At 41.7% G+C, this 19438-nt stretch overlaps 1 protein-coding gene across 3 annotated transcripts in view; it reads right to left on the bottom strand.

The window, feature by feature from the left end:
• Positions 1-5252, bottom strand: part of CLCN4 (chloride voltage-gated channel 4) — a 124682-nt gene extending 119430 nt beyond the window's left edge. For 2 of the 3 annotated variants that reach the window (XR_012241739.1, XR_012241738.1), the window contains exon 1: positions 5086-5252. The gene's annotated coding sequence lies outside the window, so the exon portion shown is untranslated. The remainder of the gene's footprint in view (positions 1-5085) is intronic. The other variant, XR_012241740.1, reaches the window with a different exon arrangement.
• Positions 5253-19438: the final 14186 nt, after the last annotated feature.

Raw genomic sequence — 19438 nt, forward strand, 5'->3', positions numbered from 1 at the left:
GAGGCCTCCCTGGACAAGAGCTATTGTCGCAGTCTTGCAGGAGATGGCAGGAAGGGAGCCAAAGGCTATTTGGCTGCAGCCTTTGCCTGGACTTTAACACCTCCTATCCAAACCTGGGGAGCAGATCAGGGAAAGGAATGAGGAGAACTCAGACATATGTGCAGAGGAAGGGAAAAGTGTGTGGTGCAGAGAGGAGAAACAAGGCATAAACTTTTCTTTTTCATAGACTGTTCTTGAATGGCCCAGCCAGAGCCCTGACTTAAACCCAATTGAGCATCTCCGGAGAGACCTAAAAATGGCTGTCCACCAACGTTTACCATCCAACCTGACAGAACAGGAGAGGATCTGCAAGGAGGTATGGCAGAGGATCCCCAAATCCAGGTGTGAAAAACTTGTTGCATCTTTCCCAACAAGACTCATGGCTGTATTAGATCAAAAGGGTACTAAATACTGAGCAAAGGGTCTGAATACTTAGGACCATGTGATATTTCAGTTTTTCTTTTTTAATAAATCTGCAAAAATGTCAACAATTCTGTGTTTTTCTGTCAATATGGGGTGCTGTGTGTACATTAATGAGGAAAAAAATGAACTTAAATGATTTTAGCAAATGGCTGCAATATAACAAAGAGTGAAAAATTTAAGGGTCTGAATACTTTCTGTCTCCACTGTATATAAACCAATGCATTCAATTATATACTGTATATAACAGACTAAAAAGGGACCAAATAATACACGTTCATTTTTAGGTTTTACGTATACTTTAGCTTCCTACCTTTTCTCATCACTTGGGCCGATGTCAGACTGGCAAATTCGTAGCAGGGAATCGCTAGGGTCGCTTGCAATTTTTTCCTGCAAATTGATTTGTTGTTGGTACAAGCTAAACTAGTACTATAGCATTGGGTGGTGTGCTCTATTACCAATTGCTCTCCTGATTTATAGCTAAGTTAATGGTGAATGAAGAGCAATTGTTGCTGGTGATCTTGATCACTCGATCACTGAGCAACTAAGCTATAAATTGTGGAAAAATTCGCCAGATAGTATTTTCATAGAACAAGTGCTTAAAGCTGTATTAAACCCAAAAGCTAACATGTATTATATTGCAGCTTACCAATTCTTAGATGTGATGGCTGCATTAGTTTCCTTTTTAGGCTTTCTTTCTTCTATTTTCATCTGGTGATCCAGCCAGCAAGCTCTCCAGCAGAATGTATCAGTTTTCATGGATGAAACAAACCACTTAAAACTGACAGGAGTGATTAAAATGATCAGCTTTTATTTATTCATTCAAAACCTTTATCTCAAAAGGAAAAAAATGTTTGCTGTAACTGATTATAAAGTATGGGCTGTAGTGTGGCTTCAATTTGCTTGTGTATCTAAATCTGCTAATACATTTAAGGCTCCCCTCACCCCAAATTGACAATGCTGAAGTCAGCTGTGCCTCCTGTTTTCATTCATCTAGAGTTGTGTCTCACTAATGCACAATATGTGTAACTGAACAGATCACCAGGTGAAAACAGAAGGGTAAAAAAGCCAAAGAAGAGAACACCGATGCAGCCACCACATCTAATGATTGGTAAGCTGCAATATGTTACATTTTTGGTCTTGTGTTTGGTATCACTTTAAAAAAAAGGGGAGGGGTCCCTGTAATCTAAACAACCATCTGACATCAACCTGGGGCAGGAACCCCTTCTCTCATTCTGGCTTACTAGTTACTTCACTCGCAAGTTTAGATCTGCTTTAAAAAACCTAAATGTGACTCAGTGCATCAGACTCCACTTATAACTGAAATATCACTTTTGCGCAGTTTATATTCTTTAAAGATAACTACATTTTCCGTAGCATAATACACTTCAAAATGTCTTAAAATGGCTGCAGAATTTTAGCAGTATTGTGGCATAAGGCATGAGAATATTTTGCTGCAGATAGGACACATATTTTAAGAGAATTGACAACCTGCAATCAGAATAATCCTCCACCCTACATTATTATTATCATTATTCATGATTTATATAGTGCCAACAGTTTATGCAGCGCATTACAATGTAGAGGGGGGACAGCACAATTACACTACAGTTCAATATAGAAGGGACAGAAGGGCCCTGCTCATAGAGCTTACATTTTAAAGGGAGGGGGTGGTGGTACAAAAGTTAATAGATACGGGGAATGATTTGATGGGGTTGTTAGGTGGGTGTGGGATAGGCTTCCCTGAATAAGTGAGTTTTCAGGGATCTCCTAAAGGTGGACAGGTTAGGGGCTGATCGGATATACCGGGGCAGGGAATTCCAGAGGATGGGAGAGGCTCTGGAGAAGTCCTGAAGACGAGTATGAGAGGAGGTAACAAGGGAGCTAGAAAGCAGGAGGTCCCGGGAGGAGCAGAGGGGACGATTTGGGCGATATCTGCAGATGAGGTTGGTGATGTAGCTGGGGGCGATGTTGTTGATGGCCTTGTAAGTTGTGGTTAGCATTTTGAATTTTATGAGTGGGGTAAGGGAAGCCAGTGAAGGGATTGGCAGAGAGCGCAGCAGTCACGGATTGGTTAGTGAGGTGTATTAGTCTAGCAGCAGCATTCATAATAGACTGAAGGGGGGATAGCCTGCGTAAGGGTAGGCCATTAAGGAGAGAGTTGCAGTAGTCAAGGCGGAAAATAATCAAGGAGAGAATAAATTGCTTTGTGGTGTCATTAGTCAGGAAAGGTCAAATTCTGGAGATGTTGCGGAGGTTCAGGCGGCAGGATTTAGACAGTGATTGGATGTGGGGGCTGAAGGAGAGGTCAGAGTCAAGGATTACACCCAGCACCCTGGCATGTGTGGAGGGACCAATGGTTGTGCTGTTTATCTTAATGTTAAAGTCATGGGGGGGGGGGGACCGGGAAGGAGGAAATATTACAAGCTCATTTTTAGAAAGATTGAGTTTGAGAAAGTGGTGTGACATCCATACCAAGATGTCATTCAGTAAGTTTGCGATCCGTGAGGAGATCGAGGGGGTGAGTTGAGGAGCGGAGAGATAGATCTGGGTGTCATCGGCATAGAGGTGGTATAGGAAGCCATGGGAGGTTATCAACTGGCCCAGGGAAGAGGTATAGAGCGAGAATAGGAGGAGCCCAAGGACAACAGAGAGAGGAAGAGGAGTAGAGGAGATGGAGTTGTAAGTGACACTGAAAGTGTGCTGAGATATGTAGGAGGAGAACGAGGATAAAGCAGAATCACAGAGGCCAAGGGAGTGTAGTTTGCTGAGTAGGAGCAGGTGGTCAACTGTGTCGGAGGCAGCAGAGAGGACTAAGAGTATGAGTATGGAGTAATGGCCATTGGTTTTAGTCGTTAGTAGCTCATTGGTGAGTTTTAGTAGGGCAGTTTTAGTAGAATGTTGTGGACGGAAGAAGGACTGTAGGGGGTCGAGAAGGTTGTTGTCTGTGAGGTAGCGATTCATTCGGTCATGGACAAAGCGTTCAATGAGCTTGGAGGCATATGGGAGCAGGGAGAATGCTGGATATTTCCTTGTGAATGGTGTCGATTTTGCTTTTGAAATGGTTGGCAATCTGTTGAGTGGTAAGCAAGTTGGTGGGTGGGGGCAGTGGTGGGTGAAGTAAGGAATTAAGGGTTGAAAAAAGTTGACAAGGTTTGGATGAGAGGGTTTTGATGAGAGTGTTGTAGTAGGTTTGTTTAGCAGTGTGGAGGAAGGAGTTGCATTTGAGAAGGGCAGATTTGTAGAGAGTAAAGTCTTGCAGGGACTTAGATTTACGCTGTGCTTGCTCAAAAGCACAGCTGCATCTTCTGGTGTCGTCTGTTTGCCATGGTTGTGGCAGATGGAGCCTGGTTCTGCATGTAGAAAGAGGAGCAAGTACATCTAGGGAGGATGACAGCGTGTTGTTGTAGATGGAAGTGGTTAGGTCTGGACAGGACAGGGGTGCAATTTTGTCGTAAAGGCCATCAGTAACAGAAAGAAGAAGGGAAGGGTTGAGGTTGCGAAGGTTTCTGCGGGTAGTGGTTTGTGGGTTGGCAGCATGGGAGGTAGGAGACAAGGAGAGTGTGAAACAGATAAGGTTGTGATCAGAGAGAGGAAAGGGGGTGTTCGAGAGGTTGCAGGGAGTGCAGCGATGGGAGAATATGAGGTTGAGAGTATTGCCGTTGGAGTGAGTGGTGGTTTGTGTCCACATTATGGCTAATGCTAATAGTTCCTTTGTAGGTAACCTGTATACTTCAAGGGGCCTAAGAGCAGAGCAGTGGACCTAATCGCCTAATATCAGGGGGCCTAATCGCCTAATATCAGGGGGCCTAATAGCCTAATATCAGGGGGCCTAATTTCAAGGAGCCTAATAGCTCAATATCAGGGGGCCTAATAGAATAATTTCAAGGGGCCTAATAGCCTAATTTCAAGGGGCCTAATAGCCTAATATAAGGGGGCCTAATAGCCTAAAATCAGCGGGTCTAATAGCCTAATATCAGGGGGCTAATAGCCTAATTTTCAGGGGCCTAATAGCCTAATTTCAAGGGTCCTAATAGCCTAATATCAGTGGGCCTAATAGTCTAATATCAGGGGGCCTAATAGCCTAATATCAGGGGGCCTAATAGCCTAATTTCAAGGGGCCTAATAGCCTAATATCAGGGGGCCTAATAGCAGAGCAGTTATACAATACATGGTATAGTACAGCACATGTTTGATTACAGGTACACAGCATATGATATGATAACAATAGCCCATGTGTATATATAACATATATATATATATATATATATACTGTTAACATTAAATGCACTTGTGTGTTAGACAACATTGCCATTCTCTGTTATCGGATTGCCTGTGAATGAATCATTAATTATTAGGTGCTGCCATTAGTTACACAGCATGGATACTTGTACACTGTATGTCTGACAGTCTACGTATAGCATCACAGTAGATTATGAATGCAGTTTGCCATTGCAGAACAAAGAGGCTTCATGTGCACAATAGGCCTTTTGCTTCACGGCCCATATGGCAGCATTTGTGCTGTCAGCTGTCCATACAAATGCAGTGTTAAGACTAGCAACATCATCTATGGCATTACAACACAGCAAATATCTTATATGCAACATACAGACATTGTGCTCTTACCTGCAATGCACATCACTTAGCCCAGACCCTTGGCTATCCTCAGCATCATTCGCCTAGGTGGTAAAGCTATTGGAGAAATGATGTCATGGGGGGAAGCACAGGAGTCATGTGACTGAAAAGTCCATTTACAGGCAGCAGCCTGCCTTCATCCGTCAATGGCTGATTTAAAGGGACAATGTCCTGCTGTCAGGGGAATAGTGCGTGAGCTTGTTCTTTATTTGTGTGCCTTTGATTACGTATCTAAATCCAGGCTGGAAATAAAATACCAGGCAGGCTTTACACAAATAAAGCAGATTAGTGGTTTAGGGCTATTATGAGGAGGAATGCCATTCATTGCACATTTAATTACTCACTTGATTTTGTTTATATTTCTGAACATTAACGATAAGTACTAGAAAAATGCTTTTACCTAAGGGTCCCTTTACACTTGTGCATGCATTTTCATGCAGCAGTGCACTGCTTCAAGACAGTGAAATCATTTTAAAGTATTACTAAACCCAGGACCCTGCATTCACTATATCTGGTCTCCCACATTACACAGAACATGGAAATACAATAGTTTTAGTAAATATAAACTGCTAAATGCCTTTTCTCATCAGCAGTTAGAGCAGTCTTTTGACTTCTATCAGTGCCTGGTTAAAGCTTGTAGAAGGAGTTTTCATTCTGCTCTGACTGTCCTATAAGGCTGTAGGAATTCCGACCCTCTGTCTGGACAGTGCTGATTGGCCCTATGCTGATCACATGCACTCTCCCAAGAAAAAAAAAAACTCTCTAGCAATACACACCAAACTGAGCATGTGCAGCTTGTCCCCTAGCCTCTGTTCTACCAGGAGATGGTTTGGGGACAGTGGAAGAAGGGGAGGAACAGAGAAAAGAGGATCAAACAGCCTTTTTACACAATACTGAGAATTAACCCCTTAGGTTCCACAGGGAGTATAACAACCCTGCTTTACTGCATATACAGACTGATTTTACTGTTGTGGATTTAGTAACACTTTAAATGGGCTGGCATTGCACAAAAACCAACAACCAAAACTTTTGTTGGCAATGCAGCGTGCCACACTGTATGGTATTTGTCTTACTGTGCACTGTAGTGCAGGCGTGTTGGAAGCTACTGCATGTGTGCAATGGGTTGTGTAAACAAATGGCACCACAATGCACACAGTACTATGGGTTAACCTGCAAGAAGCATGTTTTATCAAGCATTACCGAAGCGCACAAGTGTAGAGTCCACTCAAAATGGATTTTTCTTTTCTGTTTTGTTAGGTGGTAGGAAAGTTTAATCAAACACGGACGGTTCTCAGGATAGCAATGAAGCAATGTCTTTAACAAAATTCCAAGTTCTGCTCTACTCTGGCCATTAAAAATTCAAATGATTATGTCACATTCCCACCAAAGTCTCTGTAAAGTAGAATTAATAAACTGTGGAACCCCCCAGCTTGCAGACCCCCACAACCACTGGGCCAGGGTTGTGGGGAAACAGGCATTTTTTCCTCATCAAATTTGGGACAAGGTGTTTTTCCCCCGTCAAGGTATCATTCCAATGTTGAGGGCATGTGGTCCCCTCTTTCTTGGCCAGCTAGGCTGCTTGCTCAGATACGGGTCTGGCATGGATTTTAGAGGAACTCCACACTTTTTCTTCTTGTTTTTCTTTTTGTGTGGGGTTCCCCCTTAAAACTGATACCAGAACCTAAGGGTCTGGTATGGAATTTGTAGGAGACCACATGCTTTTTTTTGTTGTTTTGGGTGGGGCCCACCTTGACATCAATAACAGACTCTTTTCAAGGATTAGAGTCTGGTATGTATATTTAGGGGGTACCCAGTGCCGTTTTTTGTGGGGTCCCCATCCCCCATTAACATCTATTCCAGCTCCACCCCCCCTTCATTCAGCATTAAGGTCTGGCCACTTTGTATGCAAACAGAAGAAAGCAGTCGGGACCTGTAATCTACCAGCAATTTAAAAACACTTTTTTCAGTGTTGCCCTTTAACCCTTTCTCTGCCAGGCCCTGCACTCCACTTTGGAACTCAGGTGGCCAGGCCATTTTTGCAATTTTTCCATTGCTTTTGGACCAGTAGAATAAAAGGAAGTTGCTACTGATTTTTTTAGACACAATATTTGCATAAATGTTTATCAAAACAACATTTTAGCTAAAAATACCCTAAAATCATTATTAGTGGATAAATCCATGGCAAAATTTACAAAATACAAAATGCGCTCACCCCCTCAGGGACCACTGAATAGATGCCCAGGGTTCTTTTCCAGTAGTTACCCTGCAGCCAGACACACAGTCACAATCACTCCCTTTGCATTGGAACAATCTAGGGGTATGCTATTCTGATGCTTTATTACAGAACTTGAACTTGGATAGATTCAGGGTAACCGTGGGATACTCCAGTAACTTTTAGTAGTAAACTTGAGGACACTAAACTTCCTCTTAGGAAAAAAGTGACCAGATTTTTTTACATGAAATCCAGGGACATATTTTTTTTTTTATTGGCAAATGGTAAACTAATTTATAAACATATTTTCCTCAAATGATATATGCTGCGTCAGAGTGTGGGGGGGGGGCAGTCCGCCCCAGGTGCCACACACTGGGGGTGTGTGTAAGGCCAACCTGCCCACCTTCACACAAATCCCGCCTCCTGGACCCGCTCCTACCTATGATAGACAGAACATGTCCAAGCAGTGGATAAGTGTGCTGTCTGTCAAAGGAGAAAACCAGGAGGTGGGACTTGTGTGACAGCGGGCACCCAGTGATTCAAAGCTGACACAGCGGGGGATGCCAGCCTGACACACCCCCCGATGTGTGGCGCCCGGGGTGGACCGCCCCCCCTCTCCCTAAGCACCCACCCAGGATCGGTCTGCACCTGGCGCCGCCCCTGCAATCCGGGACAGATCCAGTCACCCTATCTTAGTAGATGAACTTGCAACAAATATTGGACCAAGCTTTTCAGGAACACTTTAGTAGTAGTAGTAGAACTGACTTTTATTGCAAGAGGTTTAGCAGAAGCAGTATTGTGAGCATAAGTCCTTGCTTGCAGCAAATAGTGGCCTGAGCTTTGTAGTAGCAAATAGAGGATATTAAACTTTCTCTTAAGGATCTGAACAGAGTCCTTGCACAAGCAGTTAATACACACAGCTTTTCAGGACACCACACACAATGTCTCCTTTGGACAAAACTGACTTTAGCACAAGAGGGATGGCAGAGTGATGGCAGTAGCACACAGTCTCAAGGATCTCTCACACCAGCCTGTATTCACTAATGTCCTTGGATAATTGGTTGCCTCCTTGCAACTTTCAGTAGAATAGGCCTCCCCCCCCAGCTAGCCTAGCTGGGACCTCGATGAGCAGCAGACACATGGCAGGCTTGCCCAGTGAACAAACAGCCCCCCCAAGCGTTGATCTCATCCTCAGTGCCTCAGTCCCTCTGTTCCAGGTCTGAGAGTACTTATACATACTCCCAGCCACCATCTGGATACACTCCACACACACTTGAGTCAATTACTAACCAATATTTGTAAATTTTGAATTGTACCGTTTTGTAAATGTATTAATGTGAGCTAGGGACCTAAGATTTTAAGCTTCTTGAGGGCAGGGACTGATGTGAATATATATATATATATATATATATATAGTACCTGTAATAATAATTATTAGCGCACACAAACACACCATAACTTACCAAATTCCTGCTAAATTCCTACTAAGGCCTCATTTACATGGGGTGTACTAAAATCTATGCTTGTGGAGGGTCATGTTTACCTGCACGAGGATGCACAGGTGTTTTGTGCATCCCCTTGCAGGCAGTCCTATTCATGTCAATTGGGATGCAGCGGCTGCATGGGAAACCCAAATGCAGACAGTGTGAGCTCAGGGACATGCACCTGAACCCATATAGATGTCAAATTGGGAGCAACAGCTGTGTTAATGCAGTTGCTACAGCCCAAATTACATCAATGGGACTGCCTGCATAGGGAACACTTGTGCAGCCCTGTGCATGTAAACACGACCTTGCAGGAGTGTACGCTATAGTATGCCGTGTGTGAACAAAGCCTAACTATGTATTTTTTTTTACAATTTTATTTTTATTATGTTGTGCTTTTTTTTGGGGGGGGGTTGGTGAGATATCAGGGATCTAAACAGGCCCCTAATGTCTATTTTTTGAGACAGAGAAAGAGACTGAAGGCGTAGAGTCCTCAGTCCCTTTCTCTTCAGCCTTAGCTGCACTGCATATAAGTGAATAGAAGAATAGAATTCTCTGTATAGAGGGTCCTATTCATTCACAAACTGAAGCATAATAAACACTATTTACTAGCCTTCAGTGATGAATGAACACAGAAACGATTGGTACAGATCACTCACTGTGTTCATTCAGGAAAGGAAGGGGGCTGGTAAAAACATGTTTACCAGCCCCCCTGCTCTTGATCCTGACACCAGCTGCAGCCGGCAGGGGCGAAGGTCGGCCAGCAGCACAGCTGAGATGGATGCTGGGGGATTAGTGTGGGTGGGTCCATTGCAGGGGGTCGGAGTTGCAGAAGGATGCATTGTCAGCCACTAATCAGAGCTATCCATTTGTTCAGCAGAGTCTGCTAAACAGTTTTGCTGAAGTGACCATGAGCTTATAGCAGGAGGAATGCCAGGTCCATAGGTAAGGCTGCTCCCCCAAACTGATCTTTAAAAATGTTTTTTTCTTTTTACTTTGGCACTCCAGGGCAATGCTCAGAAACCCACCTTACTGTGTTGCATAAAAAATGCAGGATTTTGCAGCACGTTCCAACATACTGTGGTGAATGGAGTTGAATAAAGTGTCATTTTGCAGTTCGGCAGCACCTAGTTGTCCCAGGTTTCCCAGTTCTGTAACAGAGTTGTGAATATATATAATTCTTAAAGTCTCCAGAATTGAGGCTGGTGCTGCTGTGAATTGTGTTATCTCCACTGGGAGTGAACCAATCTTAAATCCTCGTGTTAGAACAGAAACTCAATCATATATTACCTAATCATACCTCATCTGAAAACAACAGGTTGATGAGATGTTACAGATCAGGTCAGTAGTAGATGGCTCTCATAGACATGACTAAGGACAGATGTCTGCCTCTTCTCTGTAATGTGTCTCTGTTAGATGGAGAAAGCTTGTTGGGTGTTGGCTAAAAAACAAGGTGAATGATTCAGATGTAGGAGGTATAGTATTAGCCAGAGGTGTTTGTTCTTTCATAAATCAGCTATTGTAAAATAAGCACATCTATCTGAAGGCTGGGATTAGGTGTAAATCTCATTAAACAGTTGTCAAAGCCATAATTACATCTGCCATATTTGACTTGTTTAAGTTCCTGGAGGAAAGTCACAACAGGATGATCCTTTTTCTCCTTCACTGCATGTAGGCAGGTTTTTAGTTTTATCTACAATACCTTGTTAGTGACTGACCTAGAACAGGCATGCATCCAGTGAAACTCCCATCCAGCATACCTGTGTAGGGATCTGCTGCACTCTAATGTCTGTATTTGTAAGTGTCTGTGCTGTGAGTTATTTTTGTACCTCACTTTCTGTCCATATAGGGTTGGATTTAAAAAACCCCAGGAGGAAGTGAAGAGAGAGAGAGGGGGATGGACTGAGCCACATGACTTTACACACACACAGGAGCTGATGCTGCTGTTGTATTTCATCCAGACCAGAAGCAGAGGCTATTGTGCAAGTATTTATCTGTTCTATGTACTAGGGACTAACAGCAGAATAGATTAGACTGACTCTAGGTTCAAATGCCACACCACGGTTTCTGTTGGTGAAAAGCTGCGGTCCAGGCTGGTTGGACAACGGCTGGTGGGTCACCTCATCACTGCAGATCTTGTCTTCAGGTCACTGACATCAAGAGAAATGCCACATTGTGATCTTCCTCAAAGTCCATGCAACTGGACTTTGCTGCAATATTCAGTTGGAGGTATCTCTAATAATATATATCTAGGTATATGTGCTCAATTCAACCAGGACTCTTGTTTGGCCTTAATATTTTCCTATATACATCTTGTATTATTTCCATACTGGTGGGCATCTATATACAGTACTTATGGTTAATGGTATATGCTGGTTACACTAGTTCCTCTGCTCCCAATTACTTTGACTACGTAACTAGTTAAGTTTCCAAGAAGAGAATCCCCTCTGTTCACAGAGGCTTTACCCTGGGTGGAGGCACTGCCAACTCTATTATCACACCCACTCTTCCACCTAGTGAAGGTTCTGGTTCTTTTTATTTGCTTTGCTTTTTCAGAGGTATAGGGATATTTGACAGCTATGCTTTCATACTCTGCATAGATTAGGACAAAACTGACTGGCAGCTTGGTCAGGCTGAGAGTGTGTAGCTAGGACTAGCCTAATAAATATCTAAACTATAGAGAGGGTACAGAGGAACATTAAAAAAAACATAAAATATACTGTAACTTATAAAGTGTTGGATATCTGGTTCCCCTCTAAATGCTGTGCTTCCAACCACTGACTTGCACACATCTTCAGCAAGCTTTGTTTTGCAGCAAAGTAAAGATCAGCAGCACAGGTGGTAGGACAGATATTAAAGCTGAAGTTTAGATATTAATTTTCTTGAATAGTTACATTGGTCCAACATAAGTATGCATATCTCATACTTGAGTGATCAGTTCTGAGCCGCTGCCCTTCTTCATAATAATATGAGGGGGTCGCTTGTTCTGCACTGCTGCTATTTAGAGAACACTTTGTATTTTTTCAATGAGTACAATGTGTTCTCTGATTGGACAAGGTGGAGGGGCAATCAGGGTGGTGATCCCCACCTCATTCATCAGAGAACACCCTGTATTTATTAAAAAATAAATAAAAGTTGTTACGTGAATGGCAGCAGTGGCAGAAAAAAGGTTGGCTTTAACACCCACATGCCACACAAATGCATTGCTGGGCAGCCAATATTTATATGCAATCACTGCATACTCCCAGCACAAAGACCAAGCTGTTAAAGTGATAATACAAACACATTTGCACACACTTCAATATTAGGCTGCAAGTATAAAAGGTAATAATTCTCATATCACATTTGCCACGTAATAATTGTGAGGAAAGAAATTAAACAAGCATAATATAACATCTTAATCCTAATAAACAATTATTAAATATAGTGATAATAAATGTGATCCGTCTGTGTATGCAAATAGTAATTGGTGTTTAAATATGCTTGTGTCCAACAATCTTATGCCCAAAAATTCATATAAACTCCAAAAAAAAAAAAAACAGTGCCCAAACATATCCATAAATCTGTGCAAGACAAAAATCAAATGTCCATAAAACATGAATTATAAATCCTTTGATGTCTTCCACAAGACATGTTTTCCCTCATATGGGGGATACTCTTAGCTGAAAGAAATAACCTTGAGCGCTGGTTAAGGGGGACTCTGGGGTGTGGAGGAAGGGGTTACATTGCTGACAAAATGACAGTTCCTCAAAAAACTCAAAAAAATCATCTGGGAATTCCCTTCATCTATACCAGAACCTTATCTTAGATTAGAATCTCATATAGATGTTAATGGGGGTCCCCCACACAAATAAAAAGCAGGCCCTGGTATGAATTTTAAAGAACGCCTCCCCCTACCTGCCAAATTCTATACCAGACCCTTCGGGTCCGGAGTGGACTTTAAGGGGGAATTCCACACAAAAATAACAAGGTCTCCCCCAAAAATCAACATCTTATCTGAGAAGGCAGCCTGGCGGGGGCCAAGCTTGTACCTCCCCCTTCCTGAACATACCAGGCCATATTCCCTCAACATAAGGGGGGTACCTTGCCAGGACCTGGTATGCATGTTGATGAGGACAAGGATCTTTTTTCCAAAACCCTAGCCTGGCCATTGTGGGGGTTTATCAGAGTCAGGAAGCCCCCTTTAACAATAAGGAAGCACTCAAATACTGCCCCACAAATGTGAATGAATAAGAGGTTGGTGTTTTTTATTCTTTGGTGGGCTTCGGGTATTATAATGGCATTTGTCCTTATCCTTATCGATTGTCAATGGATTCACACCCTGAGAAGTGTTTTATTGAAGAAAACTGCCCCATCTTAATTTACTTTTTTTTTTCAGTAGTATAAATAGGGCTATGTACTCCTTAGTCATTCACATGGGGGATCCCCCTGGCAAGGTTCCCCACCAAGATGGTGAGGGGCTGTTGGCCAGGGTAGCACTGTGACAGGTGCCCGGACAAATGTGTCCCCCTGACGTTTAACTCGCAGGCCACCCTGGTCCAGGAAAGGACTGTCCCAGCCGACCCAGTGCATAGCTAAAAGTCTGTTTGAGCTCGCTGGTCAGACTGGGAGTAAATACTGGATCTAGATTATCGGCCAGCCCGGCTGCTGTTTGAAGATCTCCACATGAAAAGTCATCCTAGCCCTTGAACAACTGGCAGTACATATTCATGTTGACAGGGGTTTGGAGATGGCAGATAGCCACAGCAAACTATTTTTGTTTGCTGATGATATTCTCCTCTATATTACATTCCCCCACACCTCTTTACCCAATGTATTTTCTTTGCTGATTTGCCTACCTACAAGAATTGCACATTATTCAAAATCCAATGTTCTAAACAAATCGTTATCCCCAAAAACAGTAACTAGTTCAAAACAGCTACCCTTTTTGCTAGGCTGATACTCCCTCCTACCTTTTCATAAAAAATCACTCTCTACAATTTACTACTTTCCACCCTAAACAATAACAAATCACTCTGGAGTAACACTCATGTTTTAGCTTGGTTGCAACCACAGTGTCAAAATGTCTTTTCTACCCATACTACTTTATCCCCTCTATGCCTTCCCAATATCTATACCTAGACATATTCTTAGAATTTTTCAGAACTTAACTTCTTGCAGACCTCCCACACACAATGAACTGCAGACGGGCGGCCTGTACAGGCAAAACGATGTACTAGTACATCATTCCCTGCTTTCGGGTTTAGGACCCCCTGACGACACAATTGTAATTGTACACAGCAGGAGTCTGTCATAAATCATTGGCTGGGACCTGCTGATCGGCTGTGCCCTATAACAGCCTAGAGCCCTGTGTTAACAATCAACTCTGCTCTGTACACAGGGAACAATCTCTCTGTTTCTAATCCCTGCAAAGCCGGGATAAGAAACAAAGGGATTATTAGTAAAAAATGCAGCACATACAGTGCCTTGAAAAAGTATTCATACCCCTTGAAATGTTCCACATTTTGTCATGTAACAACCAAAAATGTAAATGTATTTTATTGAGATTTTATGTGATATACCAACACAAAGTAGCACATAATTGTGAAGTGAAAGGAAAATGATAAATGGTTTTCAAATTTTTTTTACAAATAAATATGTGAAAAGTGTGGTGTGCATTTGTATTCAGCCCCCCTGAGTCAATAATTTGTAGAACCACCTTTTGCTGCAATTACAACTGCAAGTCTTTTGGTTATTTCTCTACTAGCTTTGCACATCTAGAGAGTGACATTTTTGCCTATTTTTCTTTGCAAAATAGCTCAAGCTCTGTCAGATTGGATGGAGAGTGCCTGTGAACAGCAATTTTCAAGTCTTGCCACAGATTATCAATTGGATTTAGGCCTGGACTTTGACTGGGTCATTCTAACACATGAATATGTTTTGATCTAAATCATTCCATTGTAGCTTTGGCTGTATGTTTAGGGTTGTTGTTCTGCTGGAGGGTGAACCTCCGCCCCAGACTCAAGTCTTTTGCAGATTCTAACAGGTTTTCTTCTAAGATTGCCCTGTACTTGACTCAATCCATCTTTCCATCAACTCTGACCAGCTTCCCTTTCCCTGCTGAAAAAAATATCCCTACAACATAAGGCTGCCACCACCATAATTCACGGTGGGGATGGTGTGTTCAGGGTGATGTGATTGTTTTCCGCCACACATAGCGTTTTGCTTTTAGGCCAAAAAGTTCAATTTTGGTCTCATCTGACCAGAGCACCTTCTTCCACGTTTTCTGTGTCCCTCACATGGCTAACTGCAAACGGGACATATTATGGCTTTCTTTCAACAATGGCTTTCTTCTTGCCACTCTTCCATAAAGGCCAGATTTGTGGGGTGCACGACTAATAGTTGTTCTGTGAACAAATTCTCCCACTTGAGCTGTGGATCTCTGCAGCTCCTCCAGGGTTACCATGGGCCTCTTGGCTGCTTCTCTGATTAATGCTCTCCTTGCCCAACCTGTCAGTTTAGGTGGACGGCCATGTCTTGGTAGGTTGGGCCATACTCTTTCCATTTTAGGAGGATGGATTGAACAGTGCTCCGTGAGATGTTCAAAGATTGGGATATTTTTTTATAACCTAACCCTGGTTTAAACTTCTCCACAATTTTATCTCTGACCTGTCTGATGTGTTCCTTGGCCTTCATGATGCTGTTTGTTCACTAAAGTTCTCTAACAAACCTCTGAGGGCTTCACAGAACAGCTCTATTTATACTGAGATTAAATTATACACAGGTGGACTCTATTTACTAATGACTTCTGAAGGCAATTGGTTCCACTAGATTTTAGTTAGGGGTATCAGAGTAAAGGGGGCTGAATACAAATGCACGCCACACTATTCAGATATTTATTTGTAAAAAAAATTGAAAACCATTCATGATTTTTCTTCTACTTAACAATTATGTACCACTTTGTGTTGGTCTATTGCATAGAATCCCAATAAAATACATTCATGTTTTTGGTTGTAACATGACAAAATTTGAAAAATGTCAAGGGGTATGAATACTTTTTCAAGGCACTGTATTGCACACATTACACATTGTTAGACACACAGTTAACCCCTTGATCACCCTAGATGTTAACCCTCTTCCAGCCAGTGTCATTAGTACAGTGACAGTGTATAGTATTAACACTAATCACTGTATTAGTGTCACTGGTGATATCAGTGGCAGTTAGTCAGTTCCCACCCAGTGTAAGTTAGTGTTAGATTGCCCGCCGCACCATCACAGTCCCACTATAAGTCGCTGATCAAAACAAAAAAAAATCCAGTATATATATACCATAGTTTGTAGACGCTATAACTTTCACACAAACCAATCATACACTTATTGTTTTTTTTTTTAATCAAAGCCATATAGCAGAATACATTTTGGCCTTTTTATGAAGAAATTAGATTTTTTTATTGGATATGATTTATAGCAGAAAGTATTTTTTTTCTAAATGTTCAGTCTTTTTTCATTTATATGATAAAAAATAAAAAAACAGTGGTGATCAAATACCACCAAAAGAAGACTTTATTTGTGTAAAAAAAAAAAATAAATATATATATATATATATATATATATATATATATATATATATATATATATATATATTGATTGGGTACAGCGTTACACGACCGCGGAATTACCCGTTAAAGTAGTGCAGTGCTGGGGGAAATTATTTTATATTACTGGTGACGCATAAAAGGTAATCACTTGAGAATCAAATAAATAACTAAAGTTCTCTAACAAACCTCTGAACTAAAGTTCTCTAACAAACCTTTTTTTTATCACTAAGGAGGAATATATGGATGGCAGAGAGTCGCGATTCTCTCCTCTTCAAAAATAAGTATAAATAGAGTTGGGAAAGTTGTAAACATCATATATGTATGAGAGACAAATTACGGGATAAAGAATAAATATGATTGAGTACAAGTAATAAGGAGGAGGGGGTCACTAAAATAAAGGGGGAAAGAGGAATCGGATACACTACACTATAAAGTCTGGAGGGTTGTGGGGGTTTTTATTAAAGGAAAAGAAAAGGGGAAAGGGAAAAAATCTTCCCCTTTTTTTTTTCACACACATAAAAAGGAATTCAACTAAATAGATTATGGTTTTCACACATAAGTAAAGTAGTGGGGAAAGAGGAATGGGATACACTAATACTGGAAGGACACGGGGGTAGGTTTTCCTGGGACGGGTTAGGGGGGGAGACGGTGGAGCATCCTTAATAACTCTAGAAGGTATTACGAGATAGATCGGAAGGTCATGGGGGGGGTTCCTGGGACTGGTGAGGGGGGAGGGGACGGTGGAGCATCCTTAATAACTCTAGAAGGTATTACGAGATAGATCGGAAGGTCACGGGGGGGGTTCCTGGGACTGGTGAGGGGGGGGGACGGTGGAGCATCCATAATAACTCTAGAAGATTACGAGATAGATCCAAGGGCTGAGCCAAATGTTAAGTGTTGAGTTTAATGTGGTTAGTATATGTTTTGTTTTATATAAATATGTATGATAAGTATGCTTATGTATAAGGTTTCAAAATGAAATGTTATGGAATGTTTTTATGTGAAAAATATCTTAATAAAAATAATTGAAATGAAAAAAAAAGTAGCGCAGTGCTAAAAATGGCCTGATCGTGAAGGGGGTAAAACCTTTCCAGAGCTAAGGTGGTTAATTGAAATTTGTCTAGGACCCAATTAAGCAGAGTGGATTCATTAGCCTGTATACACTTTTTTCTTGATTATAAGATATGTATCCATAATTCTGTACACCTCTCATTATGTAAGTTTTGTTCCTATTGTTATTATTTATGTACATTAATACAATAACTTGTGTGTCCTTTTTAATCTCTTAAATACATTGGAAAAAAATGACATGTAAAGATTTTTATTTTGAGCATTGCTTTAGAGTTTTGTAGCTTCTAGGAGGTGATAACAAATGTGTCTGAATACCCAGTCCTTCCCTGTACTGTGAAGCAAAGGTTGGAAATAAACCATGCAGCCGTCAACCATGGGTCATCAAACTAGGTCCCCACACTCTAGGAACTTGATCAACTTTGGTCAGATACCCCTGACCTATTGTTCTTGGGAAGACATCTGTCCAACTATTGTCACAGTATGAAAAGTGAAAACATCAAATTATTGATTAACTGAGCTTATGCAAAAAATCCTTAAACTTTACCTGTCAATAGGGAAAAAGATGGGCTGCCATTGCTGATGTTCAAAAAAAGCTATTTGCTCACCTGGATCCAATACTTTCCAAGTCACAGTGTGCAGCCAGTAAAGTTATAACTCCTAACCTGCATACACATTCCTGATCAGTGACTCAGAAATCTTAGAGTCCAGAGGGTTAGCAATACAACTGTGGGAAGCACAGTGGCGTAGAGGTTAGCACATTCACTTTGCAGCACTGATATGTTACACAGTTACATAGTATGTGAGGTTGAAAAAAAGACACACGTCCATTGAGTCTAACCTATGTGTGTTATATGTCAGTATTACATTGTATATCCCTGTATGTTGCGGTCGTTCAAGTGCTTATCTAATAATTTTTTGAAACTATCGATGCTCCCCGCTGAGACCACCGCCTGTGGAAGGGAATTCCACATCCTTGCCGCTCTTACAGTAAAGAACCCTCTACGTAGTTTAAGGTTAAACCTCTTTTCTTCTAATTTTAATGAGTGGCCACGTGTCTTGTTAAACTTCCTTCCGCAAAAACGTTTTATTACTTCTGCAGAGAAGTTATTGCCCTGCTTAGCTTAGTATTGTCCGCAAATACAGAGATTGAACTGTTTACCCCAACCTCCAGGTCATTTATGAACAAATTAAATACGATTGGTCCCAGCACAGAACCCTGGGGGACCCCACTACCCACCCCTGACCATTCTGAGTACTCCCCATTTATAACCACCCTCTGAACTCGCCCTTGTAGCCAGTTTTCAATCCATGTACTCACCCTATGGTCCATGCCAACGGACCTTATTTTGTACAGTAAAAGTTTATGGGGAACTGTGTCAAATGGTTTTGCAAAATCCAGATACACCATGTCTACGGGCCTTCCTTTATCTAGATGGCAACTCACCTCCTCATAGAAGGTTAGTAGATTGGTTTGGCAAGATTAATTCTTCATGATTCCATGCTGATTACTGCTAATGATACTGTTCTCATTACTAAAATCTTGTATATAGTCCCTTATCATCCCCTCCAAGAGTTTACATACTATTGATGTTAGGCTAACTGGTCTGTAATTCCCAGGGATGTATTTTGGGCCCTTTTTAAATATTGGTGCTACATTGGCTTTTCTCCAATCAGCTGGTACCATTCCAGGCAGTAGACTGTCAGTAAAAATTAGGAACAATGGTCTGGCAATTACTTGACTGAGTTCCCGAAGTACCCTCTGGTGCAAGCCATCTGGTCCTGATTTATTAATGTTAAGTTTCCCAAGTCTAATTTTAATGTCCTCTGTTAACCTTGGAGGGGCTTCCTGTGATGTGTCATGAGGATAAACACTGCAGTTTTGGTTACAGAAGCCCCCCAATTCCCTTGTGAAGACTGAGAAGAATAAATTCAATACCTTCGCCATCTCCCATTCCTTTGTAACCAGATGTCCTTCCTCATTCTTTATGGGGCCAATATGG

Source organism: Aquarana catesbeiana, linkage group LG02, assembly GCF_042186555.1.
Source record: "Aquarana catesbeiana isolate 2022-GZ linkage group LG02, ASM4218655v1, whole genome shotgun sequence".
In the NCBI taxonomy this organism is placed as follows: domain Eukaryota; kingdom Metazoa; phylum Chordata; class Amphibia; order Anura; family Ranidae; genus Aquarana; species Aquarana catesbeiana.